Source organism: Castor canadensis, chromosome 1, assembly GCF_047511655.1.
Source record: "Castor canadensis chromosome 1, mCasCan1.hap1v2, whole genome shotgun sequence".
Lineage (NCBI taxonomy): Eukaryota > Metazoa > Chordata > Mammalia > Rodentia > Castoridae > Castor > Castor canadensis.
The window spans coordinates 43,635,252-43,652,813 of record NC_133386.1 but is presented as its reverse complement, the minus strand read 5'-3'; the positions used below and the strand labels follow the sequence as shown (position 1 = coordinate 43,652,813).

The following is a 17,562-nucleotide window of genomic DNA, read 5'->3' as shown; positions in this document are numbered from 1 at the left end:
TTAGTCCTAAATTTTGAAATAGACAAATTTCTTTGAAGGCTTCCAGGTTAGGGACAGAGGATTATTTTTGGTTGGCAGTTATATCAAAGTTTTAACTCCTTTAAGGGTTATAACCCCTAAAGTGTTGAGTCTATGAAAATTGAACCTTAAATCTATCTAGTTAAGCAAATGACCCCTGGGTAAAAGGTAACCTTAGTGTTCTGCTTACTTGTTTTGAGTTCTAAGTCTCAGAAATTTTTTACCTATGAATTCCTTTTTTTCTTGGCAGCTCATTATTTCTTTCAAGCACATTTTATAATGTGCTTTACTTATTGTACACAGGATGAGTCATCCTTTTCAATAAGGTATTGTTCCAGATACTTTGTTTAACATATTATAGAAACAGAAATAAAACTATATTTGAATCTGAATTATAGGAATTATATTGACTCTATTTGGAGTATATTTGTATTGTTTTTCTCATTGTTTGAAATTTTTCTTTATTACCTACATTTTAGTTTATGCTGACACCTTCTATTATTTTTATTTCCTATTGTCTATTTAAAACCTACCAATGCTAATTCATAAATATTCTATATGGCAGTACTTGGGTTTGAACTCAGGACCTTGAGAATGCTAGGTAGGTACTCTACCACTTGAGCTACACCCCAGCCTTCTGTGTGTGTATTTGTTATGTCTGGGAGTGTTGTAATAGAGAAAGAATCAAAACAGTTATTTTTGGTTCATATTTCTTTTGTGAAGTTAATAAAAATTTGTTCCCAATAAATCCTGGATTTAGTATGCCTTTAGCCAATTGGTGTGTTCCACAAGTTTATAGCAGCATTTGTTTAGCAGAATCCCTAAGTGATGATAGCATTTACTAAGAAAAGATAGCAATACAATTTCCTTTAAAGACCAAAATCAATGATTTAGTTTCCTCACTCAAAAATCTCTGAAGGAGTTGATTAAAATCTAATTTGTAATCCTTTAGAATGTGTTCATAGGTAAACACTGGAAATGTTTAAGTTTTACTTCACTCTAAGGTTTTATAGAGGCATTAGATTTGTTAAAAAAAAAAACACCTGTGTTATAAGGCACTTAAACATATGCTTAGATGCTTATATTACTAGAAACTTGATATAAGTTCTAAAAAGATGTTTTTGAAAAATTTATCCATCACCTAATGCTCAAAGTTCATTCATAATGAGTACTTTATGTCATTCTTTAAAAAACATAAAACTTTACCAGAGATTCAAATTTCTTCAAGGCACATTGTGATATGTCCATATGGTGCATTTTGCAACTAACAAAAGAAGAAGGAAAAAACATCCTAATCTGTTTCATTCATTCATCTGCTCTCTTTATTTCACTCAGAAAGAGCTCCAGTGATGGTAGAAGCTGAAGAAATAATGTGGAGAATGTACTTGGATGCAAATTTTGAAGAAGAGAGAGGAGCCTGAGTAATTTTTCATATTTTGCTTTGTATAACTAGGCCTATATATGTTCCTATTTGAAAGAGACAAGGTTTTTCCTACAATATTTTCTATGGGGAAGAAAAGAACATGGGGGTATTTATTTATTTATTGCCAGGGAGGATTCAGGTTAAAATACAAACTTAAAATGTTTTGAGGCAAACTATTATAGAAAATTATATAGCTCTTGAAGTAGTATGAGACAATTTATCACAGCTTGCTGAAACCAGCACTGTTCAACGGAAGTATAATTCAAGCCAGATGCATAATTTGAAATTATCTAATAGTCACATTAAAAAAGATAAAAAGAAATAGGTAAAACTAACTTTTATCCTTTATTTTACCCATCATATCTAAAATAATATTTCAAAATGTAAACAACTTGAAAGTATTAATGAGACATTTTACATATCAAATCTTCAAAACTCAGTATTTTATACTTATAAATATTTGATAACACTGGAAAAATTTCATCTGCATTTAGAATTCATAAAGCATACAACAGAAAAAGTAGATTCATATACCTAAGTTGTTACAGAAATACTTAAAAATGTCCAATAATTGAAATGAACGTCAATTTCAAAAATTAAATCTCAACCACTCTAGCCACATTTGTGGCTAGAGACCACGTTTTTGGGTAGCCCAGCTCTAAGCCAGTGTGAGATATAGGAAATGAAACCTTATTTAGGACATACAAATGAGCTTTAGGCTATTGTCACTGATGATGACTTGGCAAACTAATACAATTTATATGAACCACATATTTTACATAAATTATGTAAGAATTTATATTGTGATTTTTATAGTGATTTTGTCCTCAAGACTGAAAGTTCCATAGCTAATTCTGGCAGGAGCACAAAGGCAGTCACTTGTTCTAGATTTGCTATTTCTAGGCTAATCAGAGTCAGAGCTCATAGTCAGAAATAACAAAGCAAAATCTAGGTTACATGCTGGGCCTGGATCACAGCCCTGGAGGTCAGGGTCCAGGGTGGGATGAGAGAGTGGCAACAAAGTAACAGAGGCAAGGGGTTTACCTTTCACACCCAAAGTCCCATGACTCAAAGCCTTGTTAACCCCTGCTGCCCAGCCAGCCTGCTGCACTGCACTGCACTGTCAAGTCCTGAGAAATGTGTACAGCTTGTAGACAAAGCAATAATTAGCAATACATTTTAACCAATTGATTAATTAAACAACAAATACATTATGCCTCAGGGTCCATGTTAGAGGTGACTTATCCAAAATTATTGGATGAAAGTTTTGAATGACAAGATGAGAATACACATCTGCTAAAAGTCTCAATTCGTTTAACCAACACTACTGAACATAGCAGAAGTGAGATTACTATATTACTATTGAGGACATATGCAAAAACACATCTCTTTGCATAGCTTTTCCTTTGCCTCCTGTTCTATGTGGGCCATGCTGTAGCTGGTGACAGTTTCTTCTTAGCTAAGCTCTTAACAGAGTAAAAATGAAGATGATTTCGTCAACCATGCTGCTTTTATTGAGGCTTATAACACTATTTTAGAAGAACTACACTAACTGTTGGTACTTCCATCGAAAGGAATGTCTAAAAGCATTGGTCTTTTCCAGTTCTCAGTTCAACCTAACAGCCAGTCTGGCAACCCTGGATACCCTCTGCTCTCAGTGACCTGGTAAGTCCATCTCCCTATAAACATACTGGACAATTTTGTTGATGTTGTTCCTCTTAGTCATTTCTTTTTACCCTTTGACTATAATAAAGCATGAAAATTTGGGATAAAGAAGGTAGGAAAGGTACTTAGTTGACAAAGATCTTATTTCTATTACCTAGCAGAATGGGCACTCAAAACAAATTAAATTGAATTGCTGTAGTTTGGATCTGGAGCATCCCCCAAAGGTTCATGTGTTAAAGGCTTTTTCCCCCAGCTTGGAGTTATAAGGAGGTGGTGGGAACTTTAAGAGGTGGGGCAAAGTGGGAGGTCATAAGTCATTAAGTGTACTCCTCACAGGGTATTTTGGAACCTCCAACCTTTTCTGCTGTTTGTACTTTTTTATTTATTAATTTATTTTGTTTGCCTGCCATTAGGTGAGCAGGTTCCTCTACAATGTGCTCCCACCATGATATATTGCCTTGTCATAGACTCAGAAACAATGGGGCCAACCAATCATGTATTAAAATCTCCAAAACTGTGAACCAAGATAGCCCTTTTCTTTTCATAACTTGATTATCTTAGGTGATGGAAAGTTGACTAACATAAGAACATAATTTTCTGAACATCTGAGATTGTTCACTTAAGATTATTGATTCTTGTCACAAGTGGTAGCTGGCCCAGAATTTCTAAGAATCCTCATTATCACTCATCTCTGAACAACAGATGGCTTACAAATTTGGAACTAAAATTGGTCAGAGGTAGCAGGTGGTACCTTGTGAGGGATTTGGTGTGTGGAGGTAAAGGAGGCTCAGGTGTTACTACAAAATTTCATGGTGAAAGATAACTACAAAATATCCTAAATTTCCCTTTTAAAGGAAATCCTAAATACCATAGAGCTGGCAAATGGAAGGAATATGGAAGGGTGATCTGAAGGCTAGCATGCACTCTGAATTTCTGAAATAGCCAAACTTCTTCCTGAAAAAGAACGTTCTTCCAGCAGCACAAGCTAAATTGGCCCTCCATTTAATCTGTTAAAAGCATTTCAGGCTGTATATATGGGGGAGTCATCCATTGTATTTTTTTTTCATTTCCAGAAATTATTTTTCAACTTTTTCTTCCTCTATGTGAAAAATAATTTGTGAAGTATTCCCACTGCCACAGGACAAAGTATCAAAATAGAGTAAAGGATTTTGGGGTTTCAAAAATCTAGGGTATTAAGTGTCAACATTCAAGATTATGTAGGACTTGGTGAAGCAGTATAGTTGGAAGACTATGCATTTTATTAATAAGAAACTATTTTTCTCTACCTGAAATTTAGATACATTTTGTTAAAACAAGAGGCAAGGTGAAAAATATTCTGAATGACCATAAGATAATGTAGGTTCTCTGTGAAGGGTTAGTGTCTGTCTATCTTAAACAGAATCCTGGGGATTAGATGTAATGAGATGACAGTGGCTTGAAGAGTATAAAAAAAGTGGGAGTGAAGGAAAAAGTGTCTGATACTTGATAGAAATAGCAATAGAATTTGCATGAAGATGGACAGTGTAGTAAAGAAAAAAGTGGGAAGTCAAGATTGATCTCAAGTTTTTCAAATTGAGTCTTAGCTAGGAATTGCTATAATCTAAAAGAAGAAAGTCTTCAGGTAGATGTAGATAGCTTTTGGGCAAGGCGAATATGAGATGGCCATTAGGAATCCAAAGTGAGTTGCTGAGTAGAGTGATGGTGAGGTTGAAATTCACCATAGAAACTTGAGAGTTGTTGGCTTATCAATAGTGAGTAAAGCTCTGAGACTAGAGTGGGATTGGCAAAAGAGTGAGGGTACTTAGGAAAGAAAGGAGCACCAAGGAACAATTGTTGGGACATTCCAAAAGTTTGAGATGTGTGGAAGAAAAAGAAGGACATAGTAAAGAGAATGGAGGAGGAGCAATTAGGGAAGTTAGAAGAAACCCAGAGGCATCCTGTTTACACTTACCTAACAACCTGCACACTGTAATACAACTGTGCTCTGGTGAAGTCTAGTTTACTTGAAAGGAGCCCATTCTATCCACGGAAGGAGCTGGAAAAAATAGGAAAATTCTACCACTCTATCGCCTACCCCAAACATACACTGTTGATTTCCTGTGAAAATGCATGGCTTTGTGGGCAGATTGAATCTATATAAAACCCTCAGGTCTGGTTCAGCATCTGTTCTTGGCAGATCCATCTCTTGGTTTTCTTCTTGACTTATCTGCGAATCACTGGTATAATTTTCTGTGGAATAGCAGAGGGCTACTCATAATTCAAGTCCAAAAGATAAGTACTTCAATCTTTCATATTCTGGAATTGTCTTATTCTTCCTTGTCCAGAAAATTTCCAGCTCTTCTTTTTGAACTGTTTTATGACCTGAAGCTTTCTAACCACATCTCAAACAAATATTTACCATTTGTTTCAGTTAGCTTTTCACCACTGTGACAAAATACCTAAGAAAATCATTTAAAGAATGAAAGATTTATTTTGGCTCACAGTTTCCAAGGTTTCAGTACATGCTTGGCTTGCTCCATTGCTATTGACCTGTGGTGAGGCAGAATATCATGGTGGCAGGAAGGCATGGCAGAGCAAAGGTGCTCATTTTATGGTGGCCAGGAAGCAGAGAGAGCAACAAGAAGAGACCAGGAACAAGCTATACCCTTTAAAGACATGCCTTCAATGACCTACTTCCTCCAAACTGGTCTCACTCCTAATAGTCCCTTCAGTGTTCACTCATCAATAGATTAACCTATTGATGAAATTAGTGTCTTTATGATGCAATAACCTCTTAATAGTGCCTCCAGTTAGGGACCAAGCTTTCAACACTTGAATCTTGTAGGGACCCACTTCATATCCAAACTACAATACCTGATTCTTGATAGTTTTTGTGCTTCCAGAATAAACTTTAGTTAAGATGGGCAACATTTCTCATATTTTTTCCCCTTGTAGTAACTTTCTGTTTAGGAGTGTTTAAGTTCTACATATAAAGAGCTCATGTTAAAAGGTTATTACTAACCCTCTTGATTTAGTATAATAATTGAAATATAAAACAATAAGCTAGGCTGTCTAAGACATAAATGAAGATTAGAAGTTATGTCATCTTCTAGTCCACAAAGAAGGAGAATTTTATCCTCCTCTGAAGATTTTATCTGAATAAAAGAGATCTTAGGCCCAATGGCTCACATAGATGCACCAGAAGCCTTAAATTAGTCAAGTGGATCCTGAAGCAAGTGAGACGTTGACTTCCGGAGAACAGAATGTCTGTTGATGGCTTACTGATAAGGCAAAACTGGTAACTATCAAAGAATTCTGTGTCCATGTACTCCTTTGGTTTTCCTCCAGGCTTCTTCTTGACCTTTTTTTTTTTTTGGAGGCACTGGGGTTTGAACTCAGAACTTCATGCTTGCTAGACAGGTGCTCTTACTGCTTGAGCCACTTCACCAGCCCATCTTGACCTTATTGACATTGGGGAATAGTAAATATAAGAGCTAACATTATTTTACAGAGCTATTTCTGTTATTTTTTATATACAAATATAGTAATCAATATATTTAGAACATAGAAAACTGACCCTGAAAATAAAGGAAAAATTTATAAAATTTATATCTTTATTTGTGTATTATACAGATATGTGTCATCAAGTACATGTAGCAGTAGTCTGAGCTATGGATGGAAAAGTATTGTTTCCTTCATGTGATTATACAATAACTAAGTGAAATATTCTACCTCTACTTGGATTAAAATATAACATAGTGATGACATGATGCTTGCATGAGTTGAGTAATGATAGGTATTTACATGTCAGATACAGAAAACTTTTCCTTTTTTGATCATCTTTTCTATACAAGTGAATAATTAGGGTGATTTCTTTTCTTCTTTTTTTTTTTTGCAGAAATTGGCTTCAAGTATTAGTTAAATTTTTAGCTGTATCTTGCATACTGTGACATAGTGTATGGTACTGGAGTCTGACAATTGTGGTATTTGCCAAACAGGCACAAAGGTTAATTGAAAATCTGAAATAGCTACAATACTATACAGACAAAATCCTCATAGCTATTTTCTTCATTTATAAAGGCTTGAGCCTATATTACCACTAATGTCAGAGCACAAATTATTCCTTTGAAAGGGATTTTAGAGCACACAATCTGCAACGAAGAAAGAGTTGATGCATGTGGATTGCTTTCCAGGAGGTATGCAATTCTTTTTATATACTTACTCTAAAATGCTTTCCTAATATCTGCTTAAAACATGAATACAGAAGTCCCCCTCATTTGGAGGGGATAATTTCAAGATTCCCAGCAGATACCTAAAACCTGGGATATTACTGATAATGTTTTTTCCCTATACATATGTACTTACAACTATCTTTAATTTACAAATTAGAGACAGTAGATTGACAATAATAATTAATAATAAAATAGAAAAGTCTAATAATATACTACAACAAAAGTTATTTGAATGTGATCTCTCTCCCCCTACCTCTTTCACAATATCTCATTATATTCTTACCTTCTCATTTAAAGGAAACACTTTAATGCTTCTCTTTGGCATATTCGAATTGCCAGCATCACCACTGTTGTAATTTGAAGCCACTATATGTAAAATAAGGGTGACTTGAATATAAGCCCCATGACAGCAGGACAGTTGACCTGATAATCTAGATTACTAGTAAGTAACTAGCAGATGGGTAGCATGTACAACACAGATATGTGGGACAAATGGATGATTTGCATCCTGGACAGTATACCATGAGATTTTATCACATTACTTAGAATGGCATGCAAAAATTATGAATTATTTAATTTTGAAACTTTTCATATATTTTCTCAACATGGTTGACTGTGAGTAACTGACAATAAGAAGAGAAAAATCATGAATAAAGAGAGGCTACTATATGCATTAATACAGTGGGGAGAGAAATCAATTGTAAGATGAATATGAGGTATAGGTGAGTCATACACATTTAGATTTTTTATCTCCCCCCCTACAATTGCCCAACTTTTAGTTAGACCTTTCAGATGATGTTATTGATAAGTACTCTAATTTTGTATATGAGAACAAATGGTCCTGTGACAAAAAAGATTTCGGGAATAAATTGAGATCTCACAAACTTTGAGCCTTAATTCAGTCATGTTATTTTTTCATGTAATACCCAGAGGATTGACTGTGCTGAGACTGTCAATTAAGATTTGAAAGGCTCTGATTTTGAGATTGTTTGCTTACTGACATTTGATCTTGGCTAAATCAAAGAACCAGCTCTGTTCCATTTTCTCATCAGTAAAAGAAAGATGATCCTTGACACCTTTTCAGCTTCTAAGATGCTTTTAGAGTACCTGTGGTTAACATGATATTGAAGACTATTATCAGTATCTTAAAAACAGATACTATCGAAGTCAAAGTCTCTGATGGTGTTATGTCATTGGTATTGACTGTGCAGATAGGAAGAATTCATGTTAAGTCTACATTTGTCCATTTACTTTAAAAAGATCACGAAAACAATATTCTCTTTGCTTTATAAAGAACCACTGCTATAGAATATAAAAAGTCAGGAAGAATTTTTACTTATTGCAGTCAATTAATTATAATCCTGCTGAAATTTGAAAAGTATTTGCTTCATTTCAAAGGTCTAGCTAGTTCCTGTCATCAATTTGAATTAGTTTTTAACTTCACAGCAGAGAGCCTGCCATCTAAATATTTTAAGTCATGAGTTCCCATCTTAAGCTAACAAGTGATTATCCTTCACAGTAGAACTACAAATGGCATCTTAATTAATGATACCTTAAATGTCTTTCCCTGTTGTTAAGATATAAACGTGGAAGGTCTTAAATAGAAGAGATAATCACTTAGGAAAAAAAAAAAGGGAAAGCAAGGAAAAGGTATCTGAGAACTAATCTCAAGAGTTCTCAAGACAGTCTCTCCATCATTCAGCTCACCTTGCAGTTTGAAGCATTGTAAAGTCTTTGTGCTATTACTGCCATTTTGAGTGTTTCCTAAGATTTCCAGTTCTTCGCTACTGCTTCACTGCTGAGAATTGCTTTCTTCAGTGATACTAAGATTATTTTCTTTGTGCTTTTCCTTACAACTTCATAACTGTAGAATTTGTTCCCCTCAGCAGAAACTAGTTCCTTGTTATTTTCCCATCTTCACTTATTTCCAATATACTGGTGAGCCAGGCAACCAGTAAAATGAAAGGCCTGTTGGCATCATTATGTGTGAGATTTCTATGGGAAAAATTTTTTTCTTCTGCTTACTTTTTTTTATGGTGTCTGAGATGAGGACGTGAGGCAAAAAACTCAAATTGGATTTTTAAAAATAAAAATATAGGAAAAGCCACCAGCTCACAACTAGGAGACTAAATGTCACCTTCATTCTAAAAACTGAGTATAGCTCTCTGTCTGAATCCAAAGGGTCCTTCTTTTTGAGGTCAGCACAGTTTAGAGTACAGAAGGTACCATATGGAACAGGCTCTAAAGCAATTATACCAATAAGAGTTTGTAATGAGATGGTTTTAAAATAACAAAAATAAAAAGTCAAAAAATAAGTAGGACCCAGTTAACTGGAACTTTCAATTATCCATATTCTAGTCTGTTCTTTTAGAGAAATAGCTAAATGATGATAAAATAAATTTAGGGAGTTAACCCCTTCTTTTGTCATCTTGGATGAAAATGGCATCTGTGATTAACTAGTCAACAGTTTAGTTATGTGGAATAATTATTTACCACTTATTTTCAAATTCAACAGATCAATATCTCTTGATGTTTTGAAAAAGATTTAAGCTCTAAAGTCAGAGAGTCTTTAATCCCAACTCTCTTGCTGTAACTGGCAATGTAACCATGGCCCAGTCACCTAACCCCTCTGAGTTAATGTCTTCTTTCTAAATGTGATACACTTGCAATTTCCCCAGCACAGAATGTGCCATAACTACTGTGAACAGAAAACATTAGTCTTCTTGAGGCTCCAACAGAGCCTGTAACCTCTAAATTTAGAGCTCTAGCAACTGTCTCTCATGTGAGACAAGCTGAGAATAGGACAACTCCTAATTTGTAGGCATCACAGGCCAGTGTAAGGTCAGCCTATAGGGCTTAGATGTAACTCAGCACTTGCTTCATGCCTGAGGCCTTTGGTACCATCCCCAGCACTAAAAAATATTCGATAGTAAAGTCAGTCTACTTTTCCATAGATACCAGAATTTATTTACTATATTGAACAAAAAGGACTAGACTAGGTAGATATTAAGATCTAAATTCTGACACTATTTAAGTATGTGACTTTGATTGCACACTTTCTGTCTATCTATCTCAATGTCCCCATCTGTAGAACGAGGAGGTTGAGCTTGTTCCTCCAAGAGTTAAAACAGTCTTGAGTCTGTTAATCACTGTTTTTCAGAACAATCACCCTAGGCTCTGTTGGATCCTCAAGAGAAGTGTGTTTTCTGTTCACAACAGTTATGGTGGATTGTGTGCTGGGGAAATTGCAATGTATCACATATAGAGAGAAGACATTAGCTCGGAAAGGTTGGGTAACTGGGTCATTGTTACATTGCCAGTTACAGCAAGAGAGTTGGGATTAAAGACTCTCTGACTTTAGAGCTTAAGTCTTTTTAAAAGCATCTATGGATTTTTTTTTCTTTCCCATTTAATTTTTTTTTAAACTTTTTTATTGTTGTGCTGGGTGTGGGTACATTGTAGCATTACAAAGGTTCTTATAATGTACCAAATATATCATACTTGAATTCCCCCTCTCCACTTCTTCCCTCCATTCCTAGAACAGTTTCAACAGGTGTCATTTTTGTATTTACATACATGTGTACACAATGTTTGCACCATATTCATCCTTCTACCTCTTACCTCACTACCTCCCACTTCCCATTGGTGCCAACTGCCCACCTGTTCTCTGATTTTGTAGAAGAAAATACATAAAAAATAATTAGAAAAACATGGCATTTTGCTAGTTTCAGATAAAAATAGATATGCAGGGAGATTTCTTGTGTTGTTTCCATGCATATATGTATCACAACCCAAATTGGTTATCTCTACCAGTCCTCTTCACTGCTCCACAGTCCCCTTCCCATAGTTGCCTCAGCCAGTTTGATTACTATTTGTTCCCATACAGTAAGCATATCAACCACATTGAAGTTTGTGGTTTCCTTCCCTTGCCCTATTCCTCCCAGGTGCAGCCTCTCCTTAGTGTAACCTATGCACAATAATATCACTGCATTTTTTTAAGTCTATAATCTGTATATGAGGGAGAACATGTAATTTTTGGTCTTCTGAGCCTGACTAACTTCACTTAAGATGATGTTTTCCAGTTCCATCCATTTACCAGTGAATGACAAAATTTCATTCTTCTTTGTGGCTGAGTAAAATTCCACTGTGCATAAATACCATATTTTCTTAATCCATTCATCGTACTGGAGTATCTTGGCTGTTTCAATAGCTTAGCTGTTGTGAATAGTGCTGCAATAAACATGGGTGTGGAGGTTCCTTTGTAGTTACCTGACTCACATGCCTTCAGGTATATCCCTAAGAGTGGTATTGCAGGATCCTATGGCAGATCTATTGTTAGCTTTTTAAGGAACCTCCATATTGTTTTCCATAGTGGTTGTACTAGCTTACATTCCCACCAGCAGTGCATGAGGGTTCCTTTTTCCCTCATTCTCATCGACATTTGTTGTTGGTGATGTTCTTGATGGTAGTTATTCTAACAGGAGAGAGATGGAAACTTAGTGTGGTTTTGATTTGCATTTCCTTTATGGCCAGGGGTGTGAGCATTTTTTTCATGTGTTTTTTACCAATTTGGACTTCTTTCTTGAAAAAGTTCTGTTTAGTTCAGTTGCTCATTTCTTTACTAGGTCATTGATTTGGGAGGAGTTTAGTTTTTTGAGAATCCTGCATATTCTGGTTATCAGTCCCTTGTCTGATGTGTTGCTAGCAAAGATTTTCTCCCATTCTTTGTGTGGCCTCTTCAATTTAGAGTCCATTCCTTTTGTTTGAAGAAGCTATTTAATTTCATGTAGTCCCATTTGTCTACCCTTTCTCGTAGTTGCTGAGCCACTTGTGTTCTACTGAGGAAGTCCTTCCTTATGCCTATTGCTTCCAGTGTATCCCCACTTTTTTCCTGTACTAACCTCACGGTTTCAGGTCTGATATTAAGGTCCTTAATCCACTTTAGTTGACACTAGTTCAGGGTGACAGGCATGGATCTAGTTTCAGTTTTCTGCACACAGATATCCAGTTTTCCCAGAAACATTTGTTGACGAGGCTCTTTTCTCCATTGTACGTTTTTAGCAACTTTGTCAAAAATTAGTTGGGCATAGCTGCATGGATTCATATCTGGGTCCTCTATTCTGTTTCACTAGTCTTCATATCTGTTTTTGTGCCAGTACCATGCTGTTTTTATTGCTATGGCTCTGTAGTATAGTTTGAAGTCAGGTATTGTGATGCCTTTCTGCTCAGTATTGCCTTGGCTATTCTATTGATGATTTTTTTCATCAATAGTCATTAAGAAGATTAGCTTGTAGTTCTCTTTTTTGGATGTGTCCCTGTCCAGTTTTGGTATGAGTATAATATTGACTTCATAGAATGAGTTAGGGAGTGTTCCATCCCTTTCTATTTCATGGAAAAGTTTAAGGAGTGTTGGTGTTAGTTCTTCTTTAAAGATCTGGTAGAATTCAGTGGAGAATCTATCAGGTCCTTGGCATTTCTTTTTGGGGAGACTCTTTATTGATGCTTCAATTTCATTGTGTGCTATATATCTGTTTAAGTGATTAATATCCTCTTGGTTCGGTTTTGGATGGTTGTATGTACCTAGAAATTTGTCCATTTCTTCTAGATTTTCCAATTTATTTGAATATAGGTTCTCAGAGTAATCCCTGATGATTCCCTGGGTTTCCTTGGTATTTGTTGTTATCTCTCCTTTTTTGTTTTTAATTTTATTGATTTGGGGTCTTTTCCCTCTTCATTTTAGTCAGATTTGCCAGGGGTTTGTCAATCTTGTTTATTTTTTCAAAGAACTAGATTTTTGTTTCATTGATTCTTTGTATTTTTTTTTTTTTTTGGTCTCTATTTCATTGATTTTTGGCTCTTATTGTTTCTCTCCTTGTTCTTGTTTTGGGAGTAGCTTGTTCTTGTTTTTCTAGGAGTTTGAGATGTAGCATTAGGTCATTTATTTGAGGTCTTTCTGTGTTTTTAATATATACATGCTTGGCTATAAACTTTCCTTGTATGACTGCCTTTGCAATCCCATAGGTTCTGATAGGTTGTGTTTTCACTTTCATTAAATTTCAGGAATTTTTTTATTTCCTCCCTTATTTTTTCTATGACTCACTGATCATTGAGTGATGTGTTGTTCAATCTCCAATTGTTTGAGTATTTTCTGCTGCTACTTTTGTTGTTGAGTTCTAGTTTTATTGCATTGTGTTCAGATAGCATGCAGAGGGTTATTTCAATTTTCTTATATTTGTTGAGACTTGCTTTGTGCTCTAAAATATGGTCAATTTTGGAGAAAGTTCCACGGGCTGCTGAGAAGAATGTATATTGCAGGATGGAATACTCTGTAGACATCTGTCAGTTCCTTTAGACTATTGTGTCATTTAATTCTAGGATTTTTCTGTTGATTGTTGGTCTGGATGGCCTATCTACTATTGATAGAGGGGTATTAAAGTCTTCCACTACACTGTGTTGGGGTCTATATATGGTTTTAAGTCCTTTAGTATATGTTTAATGTAGTTGGATGCACTGACAGTGGGTGTGTTTAAGTTGATAATTGTTTTTTTTTCTATTGATGTATTTCTCCTTTTATTAGTATTAAGTGACCTTCTTTATCTCTTTTGAGTAATTTAAGTTTGAAGCCCACTTTATATAATATAAGTATTGCTACTCCTACAAAGCTGTGAGCTTGGTAAATTCCAGCCTTTCATCCCAAGCAAGTGTTTGTTTCTGTCAATGAGGTGGGTCTTTTGTAACAAAAAAATGGTGTCTTTTGATGGAGAGTTGAGTTCATTAACATTTAGCATTAGTATTGAGGTATGTGGTAATTCCTGCCATTTAGTTGTTTTTGTTGTTTAAGGATTTGTGTGTGTGTAGCTGATTCAATGCTACTCTCTGAATACTTGTCTGTTCTTCTGATGAGGTTTAATTCTTCCCATCCTTTTGTGGTTATGTTTGTTTTTGTTTTCTGTGTGTAGGACTCCTTTCAGTATATTCTGTAGTTGTGGCTTGGTGGTCATATATTGTTTTAGTTTGTTTATTGTGAAATACTTCTATCTGTCCATCAATTTTGAATGATAGTTTTGCTGGGTAAAGCATCCTAGGGCTGAAGTTGTTTTCTTTCAGTGCTCAAAATGCCTCACTCCTTGCTCTTCTTGTTTTTTAAGGTTTCTATTGAGAAATCTGCTGTTATTTTGATGGGTTTACTTTATATGTTATTTGTTTTTTCTCTCTTACAGCCTTCAGTGTTCTTTTTCTGTTTTCTTTGCTAGTTGTTTTAAGGATAATATACCATGTAGAGGTTCCATTTTGGTCAAGTCTGTTTGGTGTCTTGGAGGCTTCCTGTAACTGAATGGGCAACTCTTTCTTGAGAGTTGGGAAATTTTCTAGTATTATTTTGTTGAATATATTATGTATCCCTTTGGCTTGCACCTCTTCTCCTTCTTAGATGCCCATGACTCTCAGGTTTGGTATTTTGATGGAGTTGCTGAGTTGTTATGTATTCCTTTCCCAGCTCTTGAGTCTTTTGTCTAAGAGTTCTTCTGTTTTTTCTTTAATATATATTTTATCTTCAAGACCAGAGAGTCTGTCTTCTACTTGTTCTAGTCTTCTGGATTGGCCTTTTCCCTGTACTTTTTTTATTTGATTTAAGGAACTTTTTATTTACAAGGTTTCTGTTTGATTCTTTTTCTAAGGTTTTCCATGTCTTTGCTAAATTCCTCTTTCATATCTTATGCTTTCTTCTTTATTTCACATATCTTTTTTTTATAGCCTCCTTTGTTTCACTTTAGAGTTTGTTGAAGTCCACTCTGAGTTCATTTAGTTGTTTCTGTATCTTCTCAAGTTTTTTATTTGTGGGGTCTTGATATTTCTTGAGTGCATCTTGCACTTTCAGGCTAACCCTGTCTTGTAGCTTTTCAATGAGTTTCTCAGTGATCTTGTCCAGAATTTTCTCTTTGAGAGATTTTTTTTTGTGGGCATCACTGAGCTCATTGGGTATATTTATCATTTTTCTGTGGGGTCAGAACTGGGAATTCATTTTCTTCATGTCCTACTACATCCTCTATTGAATTGTTGGTCTTTTGGGGGGTAGCATTTCCTGGTCTCCTTCTCCCCATTCTTCTATGATGTGCTGTGGTCCTATGTTGTTGAGTGACTAATTGGGGATTTTAATCACCTGTTATCTTCTCCTTGACTCAATTAAAGTGCTATGATTGGCTTAGTCCTTAACCAGGTTGATGTGCTATTTCTGTTCCCTGACTAGGCAGTATAAATTAGCAATAAAAAAATTCACTGATTCAGTTGCAGACCAGCTATTTATAAAATATGTAGAGACTCCTTGGTGATATTATCTATAAGTCATGGAGATTGAGTGGATGATGGTTGTTTGGGTAAAGGTGGATACTAAGGTATTGAAAGAGCTAATGCTAGAGGAAGGGGCAGGAAAGGGGGATAGGGTGAAGAGGGAGGGGTGTGAGACATGGTTTTAGGGTACTAAGTCTCTAGTGTGTGTTCAGATGTAGTTCAGTTGTTGTGGAAGAGGGTGTTATTGTCAGAGTGCTGAAGAATAGGAAGGATGGGGCAATGTGTAAAGTTGATATAATAGACTAGTCAGTGAGTGGTGCATTTTGAGGAGGTCAAGGTATAAGTGGGAGAGGGAGGGGGAGGAGAGGAAGGTGAGTAGAGGAAAAGAAAGAGGAGAAGATGGAAAGTGATGAGAAAGAAAAAATTGGGATAGAGAAAGGAAAGTGGGCAATAGAAGACTGAGCGAGTTACTGTTAGGACAGAATGTAGAAGGGAGTTAGGCAACAGTAAAATGAAAGAAAAATGAAGAAAATGAAAGTTAAAATTAAAAATTATATATACAAAAAATGAAATAAAAGTAAAGTAAAATAAAAAAAGATATATATATATATGTATACACATACATATATATGTATATCTATGTAGTTTAATGAATGTTCTGGACTCTGTCCTCTGATTTCAGGTTAAGATGATGACACTTTAGTTTTTTTTAGGGGCTTTGGCCAAGACTGTCCCTTCTTAAGGTTGGTTTGTTGGGTTGCATGGCAATGAGTGTTGCTCTTCCCTATTGGACAGCTTTGAGGGGCTCAGCTCTGAGTGTTTGAGCCTGGGCTTCCTTAGTAGGGTGGGGCCTGTGGAGCAGGTGGGTTCTTAGAAGTGGTCCCATAGCGGGTTGGTAAATGAGCAGTCACCAGCTCCTTCTACTCACAGGGCAAGCCTGTGAGTTAGAGATGAACTTCTCTCTTGGTGAGACTGTCAGTTCCAGCTTGCTCCTGGTTTCTCCAAAGAAGTGCAGTACCTGGCTTTCCCCACAGGGGCTGCTGAGTTGCCCCACCCCCACATGGGCTTTTTCAAGTTCTGTGTTCTCTCCCTCCCCCAGGCAGAGAGAAATATTCCCTCTGTGTTTTGGGCCACCAGTTTTGTCCAAAAGGGGTGCAATTGGCTCCCCTGCTGTGCTAGAATATGTGGATCTCTCCCAAACAGTGTGTTGCACTCACCTAGCAGATTCACTTGGTTGAAAATGGATCTACAGGGCAGCACAGGCAGGTGGCACACAGAGGTTTTATATCTGTTTGTGTTTGGCAGGTCCCAGTCTTCCCAGATGCTTGCAAAAGCTGTCTTTCTGAAGTTCTCTGTGTTGCGTTATTGTTGGCAAGGTTGCAGACACACTAGGCGGCAGTTGGAGGTTTTGTGACCATATGTATTATGACTGGTCCAGGTACTCCCAGATGCTTACAGTTCTCTGTTGTTCTCTGCATTGTGTTTTAGCTCTACTGACCCAAGTGGGAGGGAATTAAGAGAGAGAAAAAGAAAAGAAAAAAAAAAAGGAGGAAAAGCAGTGGCTAGGCCGGGGCTATTTGACCCTGTTCCCAGCTGTCAAACAGGCAGGCCAGCAGCAGCTGCCTGACTCTGCGCTGGGCTGTTACACACTTTAAAAAGTTAGTTAGGTCAGTCAGTGCATGCTATCCCTCTCTGATGGCAGTATCTTTGTTGACAGAAAAAACAGTAGTGCCTGATTCTTGTTGCCATGAAAACCTGGAGTAATTGTTTGAAATTCTGCAGGTCAAAGTCCTAGGGTCCATCAGCTATCTGCCATCTTGATTTCTCCTCCATCAATCGATGTTGATCTGTTGAATTTGAAAATAAGTGGGATATAATTATCCCACATAACTAAACAGAAGGAAGACCAGAAATACCTATTAAAATCTCATGAATTTTATCTCAAGGTTAGGAATTGTA

At 36.2% G+C, this 17,562-nt stretch overlaps 1 long non-coding RNA gene across 4 annotated transcripts in view; it reads left to right on the top strand.

Annotated features, from left to right (window-relative positions):
* Positions 1–17,562, top strand: part of LOC141423981 (uncharacterized) — a 313,617-nt gene that overhangs the window by 156,529 nt on the left and 139,526 nt on the right. For all 4 annotated transcript variants that reach the window (XR_012448756.1, XR_012448760.1, XR_012448755.1 and 1 more), the window contains 2 exons: positions 1,354–1,439; positions 3,045–3,106. This is a non-coding gene — a long non-coding RNA (uncharacterized lncRNA). The remainder of the gene's footprint in view (positions 1–1,353; positions 1,440–3,044; positions 3,107–17,562) is intronic.